The 16,914-nt window shown below is 49.2% G+C and overlaps 1 protein-coding gene across 3 annotated transcripts in view; it reads left to right on the top strand.

The window, feature by feature from the left end:
• CNPY1 (canopy FGF signaling regulator 1) overlaps window positions 1-16,914 on the top strand; it is a 45,585-nt gene that overhangs the window by 19,627 nt on the left and 9,044 nt on the right. The window contains exon 1 of one of the 3 annotated variants that reach the window (XM_043872638.1): window positions 16,694-16,828. The exons of 1 other annotated variant lie outside the window; for it this stretch is intronic. The gene's annotated coding sequence lies outside the window, so the exon portion shown is untranslated. Of the gene's footprint in view, window positions 1-16,693; window positions 16,829-16,914 lie in introns of those variants that run through there. One more of the 3 variants, XM_043872640.1, reaches the window with a different exon arrangement.

Genomic DNA, 16,914 nt, shown 5'->3' with positions numbered 1-16,914 from the left:
TTCCCTCGCAAGATCCGAACATCCAAAGTATTTTTGTAGCTTTTTCAGAGCGTTTGTTAAAGCCCATGATTTATCCTAGTTACTTGTGTTCTATCATACCTCTCTGTCCTGAAGGGCATGCTTTATCTTGAACTCATGTTCCCTACACCTCATAGCATAATATTTGGCTAGTAGTGTGTTCATTCTCAATTTCTGTGAAATAAAAGAATAACTGTTTGCTTGACAGATATGTCACTTCTCCTTTGGTTCTGTGAGGTGTTTGGGGACTGTTTCCACTATTTTGTGAAGAGCCTGGGAAGATGATAGAATGTCAAGGAAAAAAAGAGTATCTGAGGACTTCCCTGGCGGTCCAGCAGTTAAGACTCCCAGCTTCCACTTCAGGGGATGCAGGTTTAATCCCTGGCCAGGGAACAAAGATCCCACATGCTGCACGGTGCGGCCAAAGAGTTAAAAAATGAATAAATAAAAACTTAATAAAAGAGGATCGCCACCGGTAAGCGTCCTGGGCGTATGATCTGATGATGTTGTGAGTGTGGTGTCAGGCGTGTGCTGAGCAAGCGCAGAGGGGCCCGAAAGGAGCCTGTGACGCCAGCATCCGCGTCTGCAGACCTGGGAGGGCCGCCCTGTGCCCTCAGCCCTGCGCACCCCGGGGCGGCCACGCCCACGGCCAGCCCCCGGCCCTGTGCCCCCAGCCCCCGCGCCCGCGGCGCCCACGTCCTCTGCCATCACTGGTACTGCTGGACCGTATACACGACCCGGACAGAGGCACCGCGGTCCGATTAGGTCAAACATTCTGGCTGAGCGAGAAAACGCTGACGTTAGCATCTGGGCGTATAGAACGATTCAACGCCACGCTGTCCTTGGGGAGAGGAGATAAAACAGATGATTCAGTAACCATGGACAGATAAAAATAATAATTATCAGAGGGCAGAAAGTGATGGGAGAGAATTAAAGATTACAGTAGCTTAGCACAGAATTATGGTTAATTAACCAAACTCTGGCCACGCATGCGTTTCAATTGATCAGTACAAACAAAAGAAGTGATACCGACCCATGGTACCGGCTAGTGGCCTGGTGGCTGCTCCCTCTCCCCGGCCTGAGTCCTCCCGGGCCCCTGAAGACCATGGGAACGCCCCCTCTCCCACTCGGATTCCGGAGGGAAGCTGGGAGTGTGGCTTCCGCAGCGCCTCCGTCCACAGCTCCCCGGGGTGTCTGGACTCACTCAGTAGCTCTTCATTTCTGAGACTTGTGTCGCAAAGCACCACAGATCAGGCCTCAGGGACAGACTGTCTCCCAGCTCAGGAGGCCAGAAGTCCAAAACCAAGGTGTTGGCAGTAGGTTCTTTCTCCGGGACTCGGGGAGAAATGGATTTCCTGCCTCTCGCCGCTGCAGTCCTTGGCATTCCTCGGCTTGGAGATGTGGCTCCCCTGGGTCTCTGCCTCGGTCAGCACGTGGCCTTCACCTCTCTGGCTGTCTGTGCTGTCCTCCAATTCCCAGCAGGGCATCAGCCACCCTGGATCAGGGCCCACCCAAAGTGAATATGCCCTCATCATATCTCCTTACCTCTGCAAAGACGCTCCTGCGCTCACAGGTGCCAGGTGTGTGGACGTGCGCATATCTTTCCGGAGACAGTTTGACCGCTGCAGGGTTAGACTTGGCGACCCCGGGGCCTCCCAGCCCTGTCTTTCTGATTCCTCCAGGCTGAGTGGGCTTGCCTTCCCACCCTGCCCTTCTGCTGAGGGTCCTCAGGTGACCAGGGTGCCGGAGGGTGGGTGGGGACCCTCTGCAGCCCCTCCTCATGTTCGTTCACAGGGTGCTAAGGCCAAGGGCAGCAGGGTTGGGGCTGGGGTGTCCCACCCCACATAGAGTGGTGGATGGAATCAACGCTAAAGACTTTAGGGGAACAAACCCTGACCCTGACCCCCATGCCCTCAGGAAGCTCGGCCCCCTTCCTGGCCTCCGTCTGGGCCTGCAGCTGAGCCCCCTGTACCTCTTGTCTCTGATCTTTGCATTCATTTGCAGTGTGTGAGACTGTTCTCCTTCTGGCTGGTTCAGACCATTTGGCAAGAATAACTCCACGAGCCTGGAATTAGACGCTGCACAAAAGTCTAAATACATAATGCATTTTGTAATTCTGTCACACTCAAAACAAGCTGTCAAAACTGTCTGGCATGACTTATCCTTAATAAATCCCTCGTCCCGTTAATTGCTCCTTATTCCACTGAATCAGAATTGTTCGACTCCACAATCGGGGAGGGATAAAGGGATGCATTTGGAGGATTGTGCTGCTTTCCCAGCGCAAGAGGAGCCAGGCCTGGCAGTGGCGCCGGGCAGCCCTCGGCGAGGGAGCTGGGTGGAGCACAGCACAACTTTGCATCTGCGCTTTCACACGGTTCTCTCCTTGGAAACTTTGGAGGGAAAGCAGCGTGCTGATGGTCATGAGAAAGACGGCTGAGGTGTGAGGCTGAGTCCCCTGACACTGGCTGTTCTCTACAAACAGTAGCTTTGGGGCCCCCCCATGGTGCCAGGTGTCTGCCCAGGGCAGTGCACTCCATGAAGGCTCGGGAGGGGTCATGCCCTCCGGCCCCCCACACTCAGAGAAGGGCTTTAGCCTCAAACGGACCTGACTAGCTTCTGGCTTCAGCATGTACCCAAGGTCTGTGACCTGGAGCAAGAGACCAACTTCTCAGTGGTGTGTCTGGGGAAGTGGGATGGGGCCCCCAGCCTTGGTGAAAGGAGCCGGGACAGGGGCAGCTTTGTGGATGGAGAGAAGGGCATCTCATTGGGAGAGGCCCCAGGCAGCAGGCCACAGGAGCCACAGACATCTGCTGCGTGCGCTGTGGGGCCGGCTGTGTGGCACCAGCGGGAGAGGCAGGCCTGGCCCCCTGAATTCACTGAGTAAATCTCTCGAGGCCTCCATTTCCTGGCCTGCAATACCAGACAACAATACCCACCCCAGCAGTGTGTGTGTGTTGGGGGGGGTTCCTATATCAAAGCATGTAGTAAGCTCCACAACTGTAGTGACTCTGGCATCACCGTGGGCGGGAGGAGAGCAGGGCCTGGGGAGAAGACGCTCTAGGCTCCCTGGGGGCCGTGAGGCTCACTCAGTATCTGCATGTGTATCCACGTGTGCATGCACGCGTGTGTGTGCAAACACATCTGGAAGACCTGTTGTCGGGTCCTCCGGGAGAGAGGCACTGCGGGCCGCCAGAGCAGGGAGGACGCTGGGGTGGTGGGAGCTGGGGAACCTGGACCACATCACTCAGGGGGCGGGGCCGGGTGGGGATGGGGCAGCGGTCAGGAGCCCACTGGGAACCGGGACTCAGCGCACCAGAGGGCTGGGCAAGAGTCTTCTGGAAACAACCAGACAGATTTACCATGGACACTGAAATTCGAATAGCATTTCATTTTCACGTGTCACAAAATATTCTTTGGATTTTTTTTCCAGCCATTTGTAAATGTAAAAACCGGTCTTGGCTCATGGACACAAACCTCGAGGCCAACATGGCCCTGTGTGATTTCAGGTGGGGACCAGACCACAGGTTTTGGGAGGACAGGGGCCACCTTAATTTTGTTCACTGCTGTCTCTTCACATCTAACCCAGTATCTGGAACCCAATAGTTCAGTTCAGTTTAGTTGCTCAGTCATGTCTGACTCTTTGCAACCCCATGAACCGCAGCACACCAGGCCTCCCTGTCCATCACCAACTCCCGGAGTCCACCCAAACCCATGTCCATCGAGTCAGTGATGCCATCCAACCATCTCATCCTCTGTCGTCCCCTTCTCCTCCTGCCCTCAATCTTTCCCAGCATCAGGGTCTTTTCCAATGAGTCAGCTCTTTGCATCAGGTGGCCAAAGGACTGGAGTTTCAGCTTCAACATGAGTCCTTCCAATGAACACCCAGGACTGATCTCCTTTAAGATGGACTGATTGGCTCTCCTTGCTGTCCAAGGGACTCTCAAGAGTCTTCTCCAACACCACAGTTCAAAAGCATCAATTTTTCGGTGCTCAGCTTTCTTCACAGTCCAACTCTGACATCCATACGTGACCACTGGAAAAACCATAGCCTTGACCAGATGGACCTTTGTTGGCAAAGTAATGTCTCTGCTTTTTAATATGTTATCTAGGTTGGTCATAACTTTCCTTCCAAGGAGTAAGCGTCTTTTACTTTCATGGCTGCAATCACCATCTGCAGTGATTTTGGGGCCCAAAAAAATAAAGTCTGACACTGCTTCCACTGTTTCCCCATCTATTTCCCATGAAGTGATGGGACTGGATGCCATGATCTTAGTTTTCTGAATGTTGAGCTTTAAGCCAACTTTTTCACTCTTTTCTTTCACTTTCATCAAGAGGCTTTTTAGTTCCTCTTCACTTTCTGCTTAAGGGTGGTGTCATCTGCATATCTGAGGTTACTGATATTTCTCCCAGCAATCTTGATTCCAGCTTGTGCTTCCTCCAGCCCAGCGTTTCTCATGATGTACTCTGCATATAAGTTAAATAAGCAGGGTGACAATATACAGCCTTGACGTACTCCTTTTCCTATTTGGAACCAGTCTGTTGTTCCATGTCCAGTTCTAACTGTTGCTTCCTGACCTGCATACAGGTTTCTCAACAGGAACCCAACAGGTGCTCAGTAAACATCGATCGCCTGATAGATTTCACCATTTGGGTCTGTGGGCCTCTCCTCAGAACGTTCACCTTGGAACATTCTCCCGGCTTCCACAAGGGTGGGGAACTTGCCCTGTCCTCAGAGGAGTCCACTCGTCCTGCTTCCCAGCACCGCGCTCGCTGAGTGGAATTTAGCCATGCAGGTGGCCTCTGTGATCCTGGAGCCCAGTGGAGAGGTCCCGAAACTCTCACTCCACCCAGGGCTCAGGCCCCACCCACGGCTCAGGCCCCACCCCCAACACAGGCCCCACCCACAATGCAGGCCCCACCTATGGCCCAGGCCCCACCCACAACGCAGGCCCCACCCATGGCCCAGGCCCCACCCACAACGCAGGCCCCACCTAAGGCCCAGGTCCCACCCACAGCTTCCCTTTGGAAGCGATAGGGGAACTTTTCTTACTCCCAATTTAGAAGTATAGAATATATTTAGAAATATAATCTTCCTCCAAGATCTGGGTGTTAAAGAGCAGAAAGATAACATTTATCCAGATGCACAGAAATCAGGAAGAAAGCTTTCACTTTACCTCTTGGAATTGTTCATTTTTATCCAATAGTGAAAAAGAAAGCTCGGCTCAAATGGAACAAAATGACCTCAGGCTCAGCTCCTTTTGGAAGCGTCAGCAGGGGGCAAAGTGGAGACTGTACTGTGACCGAGCAGAGCCCCGTGGGCGCTGAGCGATGCCGCAGGCCCTGTGATAAACCCCAGCCGTTCATCCTCTCACCGTCTCCCTGGAGCAGGTTTCTGAGGAACTCGGCACACAGGCTTGGAGGGAGCCGCTCCTCTTTAGGGAAACTGCTGAGGAACTTTGCCCTGACTGAGCTCGTAGTTTATTTTCACAGGTGTCTCTCTGTTAGGCAGACTGGGGTTCGTGGTCTGACCAGAAGCATCAGTAGATAAAACCAAATAGGACTTAGTTAGCCTACATTATGGAGAAGGAAATGGCAACCCAGTCCAGTGTTCTTGCCTGGAGAATCCCAGGGACAGGGGAGCCTGGTGGGCTGCCGTCTATGGGGTCGCACAGAATCGGACACGACTGAAGCAACTTAGCAGCAGCAGCAGCAGCCTACATTAAGAAACACGGCCTGAGAAAATAATCCAACAGGAGCAAAAGTACCTCATGTGCAGAAATGCTCAGAGCAGAATCATTCATCTCGTTTTAAATATGGGCAACTCCCTACATGTCCAAAGTGAAGGGGCTTCGAGGAGGGTGTGGATTCTCATGGGTGCCCACTGCCCGGATGATCGGATGATCATGGGGCCGGGGGCTCCCGGAAAGGCCTGTAATGGGGCAAGGGGGCAGTGGGGACGCAGGAGGGCTATGGGGCCAGGGCCGGGCGGGAAGCTGAGATGGCGGGCAGCTCCCCTCTTGTGTCTGAGCCCGGTTGCTTGAATGTAATAGCACCTCGTTGCACACTTGAATGAACAGTGCCTCCTCGCACACTTAGCTTGTGAAGGCGTTGGTTTGCGGAGACTAGAGTTCACTGGCGGTCCTCAAGGAGGAAAACCAAACCAAACAAGCCAAATGTTCTCTGGGACAAGAACAAAGCTGACTTATGAACCGTCTCTCTTTTTTTAAATTAAAAAAATTTATCTTGGCGGTGCTGGGTGGTTTGTTACCACGGGGGCTTTCCTCTAGTTGTGGCAAGCGGTCACGACTCTAGTTGCGGTGTGCAGCCTGCTCATTGCGGTGGCGTCTCCTGTTGCGAGCACAGGCTCAGCAGCGGTGGCTCACGGGACCAGCTGCTCCGCGGCTGGTGGGATCCTCCCAGACCAGGGATGGGCCTGTGTGCCCCGCAATGGCAGCTGGACTCCCAGCCACTACACCCCCAGGGGAGTCCCCTCTCTGTCCTTCTGTGGAGAGAGGGGGGGGATCTCAATCAGACCCATGTTTTGTACCCATTCTTTTGAGACTTTAAGAGATGCTACAGACCTAGAACCCAAGAATTAGCAATAAAGCAGAAACACTGATGACCCTTCTCCCTGGACAGGGGGTGGCGGCTCCCTACACACTTCAGGAGTTTACTGATCACTAGCCTCCATTGCACCTGAAGCTACAGCACGTCTGGCCACCACCCCAGGACTCACTGGCTCAGAACTGGGTGCTCCTTTTTTCTGTTTTTTGGCATTTCCCTGCAGCATGTGAGATCTTAGCTCCCCAACCAGAGATCAAACCCATGCCCCCTGCATTGAGAGCTTGGAGTCTTAACCACTAGAATGCCAGTTCAGTTCAGTCGCTCAGTCCTGGCTGACTCTGCGACCCCGTGGACGGCAGCACGCCAGGCCTCCCTGTTCATCACCAACTCCCAGAATTTACCCAAACTCATGTCCATTGAGTCGGTGATGCCATCCAACCATCTCATCCTCTGTCATCCCCTTCTCCTCCTGCCTTCAATCTTTTCCAGCATCAGGGCCTTTTCCAACAAGTCAATTCTTCGCATCAGGTGGCCAAAGTATTGGATTCCAGCTTCAGCATCAGTCCTTCCAGTGAATATTTAGGACTGATTTCCTTTACAATTGACTGGTTTGATCTTGCAGTCCAAGGGATTCTCAAGTCTTCTCCAACACCACAGTTCAAAAGCATCAATTCTTGAGTGATCAGCTTTCTTTAGGTCCAACTCTCACATCCATACATGACCACTGGAAAAACCATCGCCTTGACCAGACGGACCTTTGTCGGCAAAGTGATGTCTCTGCTTTTAATGTGCTTTCTAGGTTTGTCATAGCTTTTCTTCCAAGGAGCAAATGTCTTTAATTTCATGACTGCAGTCACCATCTGCAGTGATTTAGGAGTCCAAGAAAATAAAGTCTCTCACTGTTTCCATTGTTTCCCCACCTATGTGCCATGAAATTATGGGACTGGATGCCATGATCTTCGTTTTTTGAATGTTGAGATTTAAACCAGCTTTTTCACTCTCCTCTTTCACTTTCATCAAGAGGCTCTTTAGTTCTTCTTCGCTTTCTGCCATAAGGGTGGTATCATCTGCATATATGAGGTTATTGATATTTCTCCCAGCAATCTTGATTCCAGCTTGTGCTTCATCCAGTCCAGAGTACTCGGCATATAAGTTAAATAAGCAGGGTGACAATATACAGCCTTGACGTATTCCTTTCCCAATTTGGAACCCGTCTGTTGTTCCATGTCTGGTTCTAACTGTTGCTTCCTGACCTGCATATAGATTTCTCAAGAGGCAGATGAGGTGGTCTGTTATTCCCATCTCTTTAAGAATTTTCCACAGTTTGTTGTGATCCACACAGCCAAAGGCTTTGACATAGTAAATAAAGCAGAAGTAGATGTTTTTCTGGAATTCTCTTGCTTTTTTGATGATCCAGTGGATGTTGGCAATTTGATGTCTGGTTCCTCTGCTTTTTCTAAATCCAGCTTGAACATCTGGATGTTCTTGGTTCACGTATTATTGAAGCCTGGCTTAGAGAATTTAGAGCATTACTTTACTAGTGTATGAGATGAGTGCAATTGTGCGGTAGTTTGAGCATTCTTTGGCATTGCCTTTCTTTAGGATTGGAATGAAAACTGACCTTTTCCAGTCCTGTGGCCACTGCTGAGCTTTCCAAATTTGCTGGCATATTGAGTGCAGCACTTTCACAGCATCATCGTTTAGGATTTGAAATAGCTAAGCAGGAAACTAGGGAAGTCCCCAAACTTTTCTGGGGGGGTTTCTGAGACAAAGGAACTTCCGAGCCAGGAGAGATACAGGATCTCAAATGTCGTGTTAAAGCTGTTTTAAAGCTGCTAGCGTTGGGTGACCTGAGTTTGGCGCATCAGAGAAAACACGACCCTTTTCTGTTCTACTCTTTCTTACTCCACAGCCTGGGCGCCGGGCTGGGGCAGGAGGGTGTGCCCTGACGTGGACTCCCAGTTTGGGACGCTCGTCCTGGCACCAGGACCTCCCAGCAAAGTCACACTGGGGACCTCACCCCTGCCTGGTGTGGGTTTGCAGAACTGCATGAGAGAAAGATAATGCCATGGAGAATGGGCTCATTGTTTGCTGTTTTCAGTGTTCAGCCTTGTAATCTCCCCTCAAGCCAGGGGTCCAGGAAGGCTGTGCCCCTCACTGTCCTCCGTGGACCCTTCAGTTTTCTCTGCTTGTGCATGAAAGATCTGTGCCCTGGGTCTGCGTGTGCTCACTCATGAACTGCTGTCTCACTCAGCTCAGCGCTCGTCATGGTAATTGGGGGGTGGTGGTGGTGAGGTCCACCGAGAGGTGCTGTCCGGTCTGAGGACCCAGGCCTCTTTGCGGGTCACCCCACACGCGTTTCTAAGGACGAGCCTTTGGCTCAGTCTCTCTGTACAAATGGCCCTTCCTCCAGTCTCTGCTCTTTCTTAGGCAGAGCACAGAAGCAGAAAATAGAAATCAGAGTGGGCAGCCCCTCTTGCCACTGCCGCCCCGAGCATCAGCAGGATCCTAGGCTGTGATGCCCCTCCCCGTGCACACGGCGCCCGAGGGGCTCGGGGACGGGGAGAGTGGCAGCAGGTCTGGGGGGGTCGTGGGGTCCTGAGGCCAAAACTGCTGGGCCTCGGACCACGCTTTGAGTGCCACGGGTCTGGACGCCCGTGGCTGGCCGCTGTCAGATTCTGAGAGGACGGGAAGGGGCGAGGACAGTGAGAGGTCCTCAGGCTGGCTTTTCAAGGCACTGCGTCGGAGTCCCAGGACTGTCTACTAGCCCACCGGTAGGAAGGCTGCAGAGATGGGCCTGTGCGCCTTCAGCCTGCTTCACTTGTAAGGCAATCTACACGCTAAAACAGTCGGCGTCCATCCGAGGGAAGGAAATCAGGTCCCTTCACATCTGTGGGGTGTGCCAAACTCTCGGAGGGTCTTCCTGCCAGTTACCTCCCCTGGTCAGGCACACGAGAGCAGCTGGCGCTTCCACCCCAGGTTTAAAGCCAGGCCTCTGGCGAGCGAGGAGCGAGCGTGTGGTCCAGCCCTCCGTAGGTTGTAGGCGGGGCCAGGCCAGGGTGGAGCTGTTTGGGGGGCCTGTGTAGGGTTCCCCCGGCTCAGACGGGATCACAGCACACGTGCCAGCCCACGGCGCGTGTCCCTCTGTGTCCCCCTGTGACGGCAGGCACCCGAGCAGCCTGGGTCACCTCTTGGGCGTGAGAGGTGAGACTCGCAAGACCTCAGGCCAGGGCTGAATACAGTCTGGGACTGTGTTAGGAGGTCAGCGGCCAAAGTCCCACGGACCAGGCAGCTTAAACAGCAGAAGAGTATCGTCTGCAGTCTGGGGCTGGGAATCCCGACCAGGTGTGGGCAGGGCCAGTTCCCCCCAGGCCCCTCTCCTGTCCGCTCGATGCCCTCGTCCCCCCTGCCCTGCTGTGTCCGCACACGTTGCCCCTTGGCGCGTGGCTGTGTGCTGAGCCCATCTCATGAGGACGCTGGTCAGATCAGGCCATCGGGACTGGTCACCTCAGCTTACCTTGCTGTTGCCGCTCAGGCGCTCAGTCGTGTCCGACTCTCTGTGACCCTGGGGACTGCAGCATGCCAGGCTTCCCTGTCCCTCACCAGCTCCCGGAGTTTGTTTGATGTCCACTGAGTCGGTGATGCCATCCAACCATCCCATCCTCTGCCGCCCCCTCCTCCTCCTGCCCTCCGTCCTTCCCAGTGTCAGGGTTTTACCTTATCACCTCTTTACCGGCCCCACCAGCTGAGGTCTGGGGGAGATGGCCCTGCAGGCCACTCGGTGGGAGGCAGCACGGGGTGCCGACTGAAACGGCCCCTGTGGGGCCCCGGCAAGTCGCCCCTGTCGGAGCCTCAGTCTCCCCACCTGGGAGGGGGTCTCCAAGGCCTTCCCGCCCCCGGTGTCTGCGCGGCTGAGTCCTCAGCATGATGGCCTGGCCGCGTCATGGCCGCAGAAGGAAGCCTCTGGGCCGGGGCTACTCATCCAGGACAGGGGGAAAAACACTCACCTCACCCCCTCGAAACTATCATTTCAGGATAGAATAAGGTAAGATGTGTCCCCAGACTGACGTTTAACAAACAATCCAGAGGGATTCTGCCATAGCTCACACTGGCCAGGAGCTCCCTTTTGAACCGGTCCTCGGGACATGGGGCGTCTTTGAATCTGCACAGGTTTAAATTTAGCCGCCTCCGCACTGCGTGTCCTTCATCTGAGGTCCAAGGGGAGACCATCCTCAGCCTTCTGGACGTGCCTGAGCCCTTTTATCCACAAGTGAGAAAGACAGGGGCCGTGCTGGGCTTGGATCTTGTACAAAGAGGAGGACGCTCAGAAGTGCACACATGGACACTCACATATACACACATGCACATGGACACATATACGGAGACACTCATGCACACACACACAGACACACAGACACATGTGCATAAGACCCACACGCACACACAGACACACACACATAGACACACACACATACATACAGACCCACGTGCACATACACACATGCACACAGAGATACACTCAGACAGAAAGACACATGTACATAAGACCCACATGCACATACACACATGAACACATAGACACACATGGATATACAGACCCATGTGCACATACACACATGCACACAGAGATACACTCAGACACGCAGACACGTGTACATAAGACCCACATGTACATACACACATGCACACAGAGATACACTCGGACACACAGACACATGTACATAAGACCCACATGCACACACACATATGAACACATAGATACACATGGGCACACACAGACACATACATACAGACCCACATGCACATACACACATGCACACAGAGATACACTCGGACACACAGACACATGTACATAAGACCCACATGCACACACACACATGAACACATAGACACACACAAACACATACATACACACCCGTGTGCACATACACACATGCACACAGAGATACACTCGGACACACAGACACATGTACATAAGACCCACGTGCACATACACACATGAACACATAGACACACACAAACACATACATACACACCCGTGTGCACATATACACATGCACACAGAGATACACTCGGATACACAGACACGTGTACATAAGACCCACATGTACATACACCCATGCACACATAGACACACATGGACACACACAGACACATACACACAGACCCACGTGCACATACACACATGCACACAGAGATACACTCGGACACACAGACACATGTACATAAGACCCACATGTACATACACACATGCACACAGAGATACACTCGGACACACAGACACATGTACATAAGACCCACGTGCACATACACACATGCACACAGAGATACACTCGGACACACAGACACATGTACATAAGACCCACGTGCACATACACACATGAACACATATCCACACATGGACACACAGAGACACATACATACAGACCCACATGCACATACACACATGCACACAGAGATACACTCGGACACACAGACACATGTACCTAAGACCCACATGCACACACACACATGCATACATAGATACACATGGACACACACAGACACATACATACAGACCCACATGCACACAGAGATACACAGGGACACACAGGCACACATGAGAACAGACCCACATGCACATGTGCACACGCACATAGACATACATAGACACACAAGCACCCAAGGACACACATAGACACACATACATACAGACCCGCATGCACATGCATACACACATTCACACACATGCACACACATTCACTCACATACACACAGCCGTGCACCAAGAATGTTTCTGGAGGATGGAGAGCTGGGCTTTGGGGTCTGGGGGAGGCGTTCTAGGGGAGGCATCAGTCTTACTTCTTACTCCATGCTTTTGTTCCTTTCTGATTTAAAACAAAAATCAAGTGAATGTGTTACTTTTTCTATTTAAAACTATTTTTAAAGAAAGGCTTTTCTTTGCGGCCAGCGGGAACACATCTGTGTGCTCATGTTTCCACAATGAGGGAGATGAAACACCGTGGGTTTCTGAACTGATCCCAGTCTTCGTCCTTTTCCTCTGAGAGTGCTAAGACTTTCAAACAAGATCTCACAGGGATGACGCAACCGGGAAATGCCACAACAGAGTTCCCGTAGGTGACTTTTCACTTCTTCTATTCCAGGAAAGCAGTTTGCAGAAGTGGTTAGAAATGGATTCTTATTGTGTTTTCAGAAGCAAGATGGTGAAAGACTGGCAGATTTGGGAGGTGGGGGGCAGAAAATTGTAACATCAGGACATGGGTATGTATTTATGTGATCTTTAGCTAAACTGATAGACAAGGAGTCATATTATCATCCACTGGGATTTATTGGCTCTCTTCCAGGCAGTCTTTTTCAAGTATTTCTTTGTAATTTTATTCAGAATCACAGGAAAGTCCCCTTTAAAAAGCCTGAATTAGAGACGTAAGTTTGTCTGATACGGAGATGGAGTTGAATAAATACTGTTGACTGAATGAACACATTCCCATCACCTCTATCACTGCTGCAGTTCTTACCGCCTTTGCCCTTTTAAGCACTGTCACTTTCTTCTATTACTTTTTTTCTAATCTGCAAAATCCTTCCGGGGTAAGCCAGCAGAGGTCAAAGCTCAGAAGCAGCGTGAAAAGGTCGCCCTAAATCCTCTCTTAGAGTGATTTTTAACAAAGATTGAAAAATTGTAACATTTTTCACATGGATAGTTGTATTTCAGTTCACCTAAAAATGTTTGAAAAGTAAACTTTCTTAAAAGACTAATAGAATACTTTTTAAGATGAGAAATCAAATGGCCCTGCCAATTTTGTATCTAATAATGAAAAGAAAGTATATATTTTTTAACTTTAGGAAGTCGAATTGAGTTCAATGACTCCCATTTGGAGTTCATTAATGGTGATCCATTATGCAATTTTTCTATACTTTCAAGTTTTCCATATTGTTTAGCTGAAAACAGGCTCCAGAACTTTTAAAAAACATGATTGAAATCTTAATAGTTTTGAATTCTAGGAAAAATTTCCCCCCAATCACATTATTATTTTATTATTTCTATTTTTCTCACAATCTGAGCGTATACTTTATGTTGACATAATATGTCCAGGAATAAAAATAGGAAACACTTGCAAAATATTTATTTCAAATAATGACTTTTTCTCAGTATTCAGATTAAAGGAGGCAAAATTTTTGATGTTTTCATAAATTTATTGTGTCATTTGTGGTAAATTGTGCTGCAGTCTTTGTATTTTTGCCCCCAAGGTTTTATTGATTGCACAAATTCACCTGTTTTAACATCAAATTTATGTAACTGAAAAAGCTAATATTAATTCTGTTATATGTTGCCTGGCTTTGGCTCTCTGAACAAAGGCTGCTTAAAATCTCTGTTATTGATTAAGTCCAGACGGGATTCATTTTTTTCTGATATACAGAACACTGGAAAATTTATCAACCTTTATTATTCTTCATCAAAATGAGCTTCTTTAGATTTCTAATTATATTGTCCAATAAAACTAAACAGTCAATGCTATTTGCATATTATATGAAGAAGTGTCACACAACAAACTCATAGCAGTCAATTAACATAAAAGCTAATTATATATCTCATCAACTTACAAGAGTTTCTGAATTCATGCTCTCCCTGTTGTAGCCTAAAGCAAAGGAGGTTTGAATTTTCACTCCTAAATATTGACTTTTAACTAATATCAGAAGTGATTTCAGTATTTTATGGGTGAAAAGTTAGTGATTAAAGTAGATGTAATATTTGCTGTAATGCAATTAAAATTTTTACAATAACGAAACCTCTAGGAAGAAAACCTTTGCAACAACGTGAAACTAAGCAGGTTGAATGTTGGTTTCCTATCTCAGGGCCCTTCCAAAATAAGCATCCAGATAAGTAAGATTTATTTGAGATTGTCAGACTGTTACGAAGGAGACAGTATACCACAAGGACAGTTTTCATGTCCGACTGTACACTGTAACATAATTGTATTGCTGCCTGATTGTGATAGCTATCAAGCAAGAAATTTGCTACAAGATTAACAGAGACAGTAATGAAGGAACACGGAAAGCACCCTGTAATTGACTGTTATTAAAGTGTTGCCATAGTGGTCCGGAATAATTCCCTAACTCCAGCTTTCTAGAGAAACTGAAGCCAAAACTTTCAGCTACCTTTTTCTGTTTTCAAGTCGGAATATGAGTACCTCCTCCCATCCCCATGTCATTGCTCACAGAACAAGCACATGGTCAGAAGGGGCCTAAAGGAAAAAAAAAAAAAGAGAGAGAGTCATAGCTAGGTTTCAGAAAGAGAAAACTTAGGATTTTACTCTGAGGGTGCACTGAGACAGTAACGAAATCGAAACGGATGGTTTTTGTATTTGCAACCGATACCAAATGAGTCCATGTGTAAAAGTAATGGCTGGTGAATCGGTTTTCTCCGGATACAATGATGGCGGCCTTTTTCATTCATATTTTAATGAGGTTAGTATCTCTGAGACCCTCCTTCCAGGACAGAGGCAACACTCCCCTAAGACTACAATAGGAGTTGCTTTATTGACAAGTACTATTTAAAATCTTCATAGTATAGAAAGAAAGCCTCAGTTTTATTCCACTTGTCTCCATACTTATTGCACTCTTAAAATCAAAACACTTTGAGGGGAGAAAAAGCCTCAATTATTCCCCGAACAGTCTTTAAATTTAGTGAAAGTAGTTCAGCTAAGTGGAATCATTTTAAACCCTAATTGTGTGCATTTTAAAAGTGGAATCATGTTAAACCCTAATTGTGTGCATTTTAATAAATGTATAAATAGCTACCATGCATAAGTATCTTTTTCTTTAAAATTTTCTCGCAAAATCAGATGCTTTGATTGGGATTTTAGGTCAATTTTTTAAAAAATATTTCTGTAGAGTGAACTGTACTAGTCTCCTGCTGTGTGTTTTTCTTTCTTGCTCTCAGTGAAGACTGTAAAACAGCATTTTCTGAGCTCTCTGCCAGCAACATTTCCTACTCTCTCTATTAAAGAACGTTTACTAGAAAGAGCCAGCTAATTACATCAAAAAGCCAGTTAGCCTTCAAAGATGTATGAAATCCACAAAACTCACATGTTGATCCCTGGATATAACATATTTGTGTTAAAATTGGTGCAATACTACTCTATTAGACATACAAAATCCCACTTTCAAAACAGGAAAAACAATCCTGTTTCGTAGAAAGTTATCACATGGCGATGATTTTTTTTGTTGTTTTTTTTTAAAGCGCCAACCGGGAAATAAATAAAATGGCTCTCAAAAGTAAGTTGTGGAAGGTCTCACGTTATTAACACTCTGATCTGTTCAGATCTTATATACTCAGGGGTTTTGCACGCCGCTCAGAACGTCAGGTCTGTTTTAAAATACGATTCCGAAAGTGGTCTCGGCGCCTCGGGAACTAGTGTGGTGTATTCGTCCAGGGTTCCAAAAGCACCCTCCAGCACGCGGAGCCTCTCTTTTCAGTGACAGCGTCTCCCCAATGCTTGCGGTGAGACTGGGGACAGGGCTAGGGAGGGGCAGAGAGAAGGCATTCCCGATGACAGATTTCTAAACGAAAGCGCCAGCTCTTCACTTGGAGGTTAAAGTGCCGCTTTGTTGACATCCAGAAAGTGCTAGGAGCCTCTTCATATGGACCAGACCGGGAAGTACACAGCAGCACTCGCCTGGCAGAATGAAGACCATACTCATTCTGTTCACGATCTGCTTGACTAATTGTAATTTAAGAACCGACTTCTCTTTTCTAGCTTTTAAGTCCCAACACATATTTAATCTTTCGTCTCCGTAAATCCATAAAGCAGATTCTGTCGGTTAACCTATGTTTTTGGTTGTATTTACAACTTAGGAGGCTTACACGGCACAATTAAAAGTGTGACTACATCGTATTCATTGTGGTTCGATTGTGCACTTTCATCTACTTTTTAAGGGTCTTCTGATTGTAGACATTAAAATAAATCACTCATTAAAAATAAACAAACGGTATTTTAGCGAATAAAGGATGTTGCAGTAGACTCCAGCTTAACAAGCGACTTAATTGCCAAGTTGACCGCAGGGGCCTTGAAAGCAGCTCGGAGTCGGTCTCCAGGTTCGCCAAGAGAAGGTGGGAAATTTCACCCCCACGCCCGTGATGGGGCCGGTGGAACGTCCCCGCGCTGCCCTTTCCCTTCGCACAGAGTTGGCTCCTTGCTGAGACTGGGGGTGAGCGCAGGGCCGCCGGCGCGGTCGGGGCTGCAAGCAGGTTTGCGCGCAGGGGCGCGGGGCGCGGGCGGCGGGCGGGGCGCGGGGCCTTTGTGCGCCCGGAGCGCGCCCGTGAGCGCCGCGCGG

This window comes from Cervus elaphus, chromosome 18 (genome assembly GCF_910594005.1).
Source record: "Cervus elaphus chromosome 18, mCerEla1.1, whole genome shotgun sequence".
Taxonomy (NCBI): Eukaryota; Metazoa; Chordata; class Mammalia; order Artiodactyla; family Cervidae; genus Cervus; species Cervus elaphus.
The sequence above is the reverse complement of the archived record's forward strand: the minus strand, read 5'-3'. Positions and strand labels throughout refer to the sequence as shown.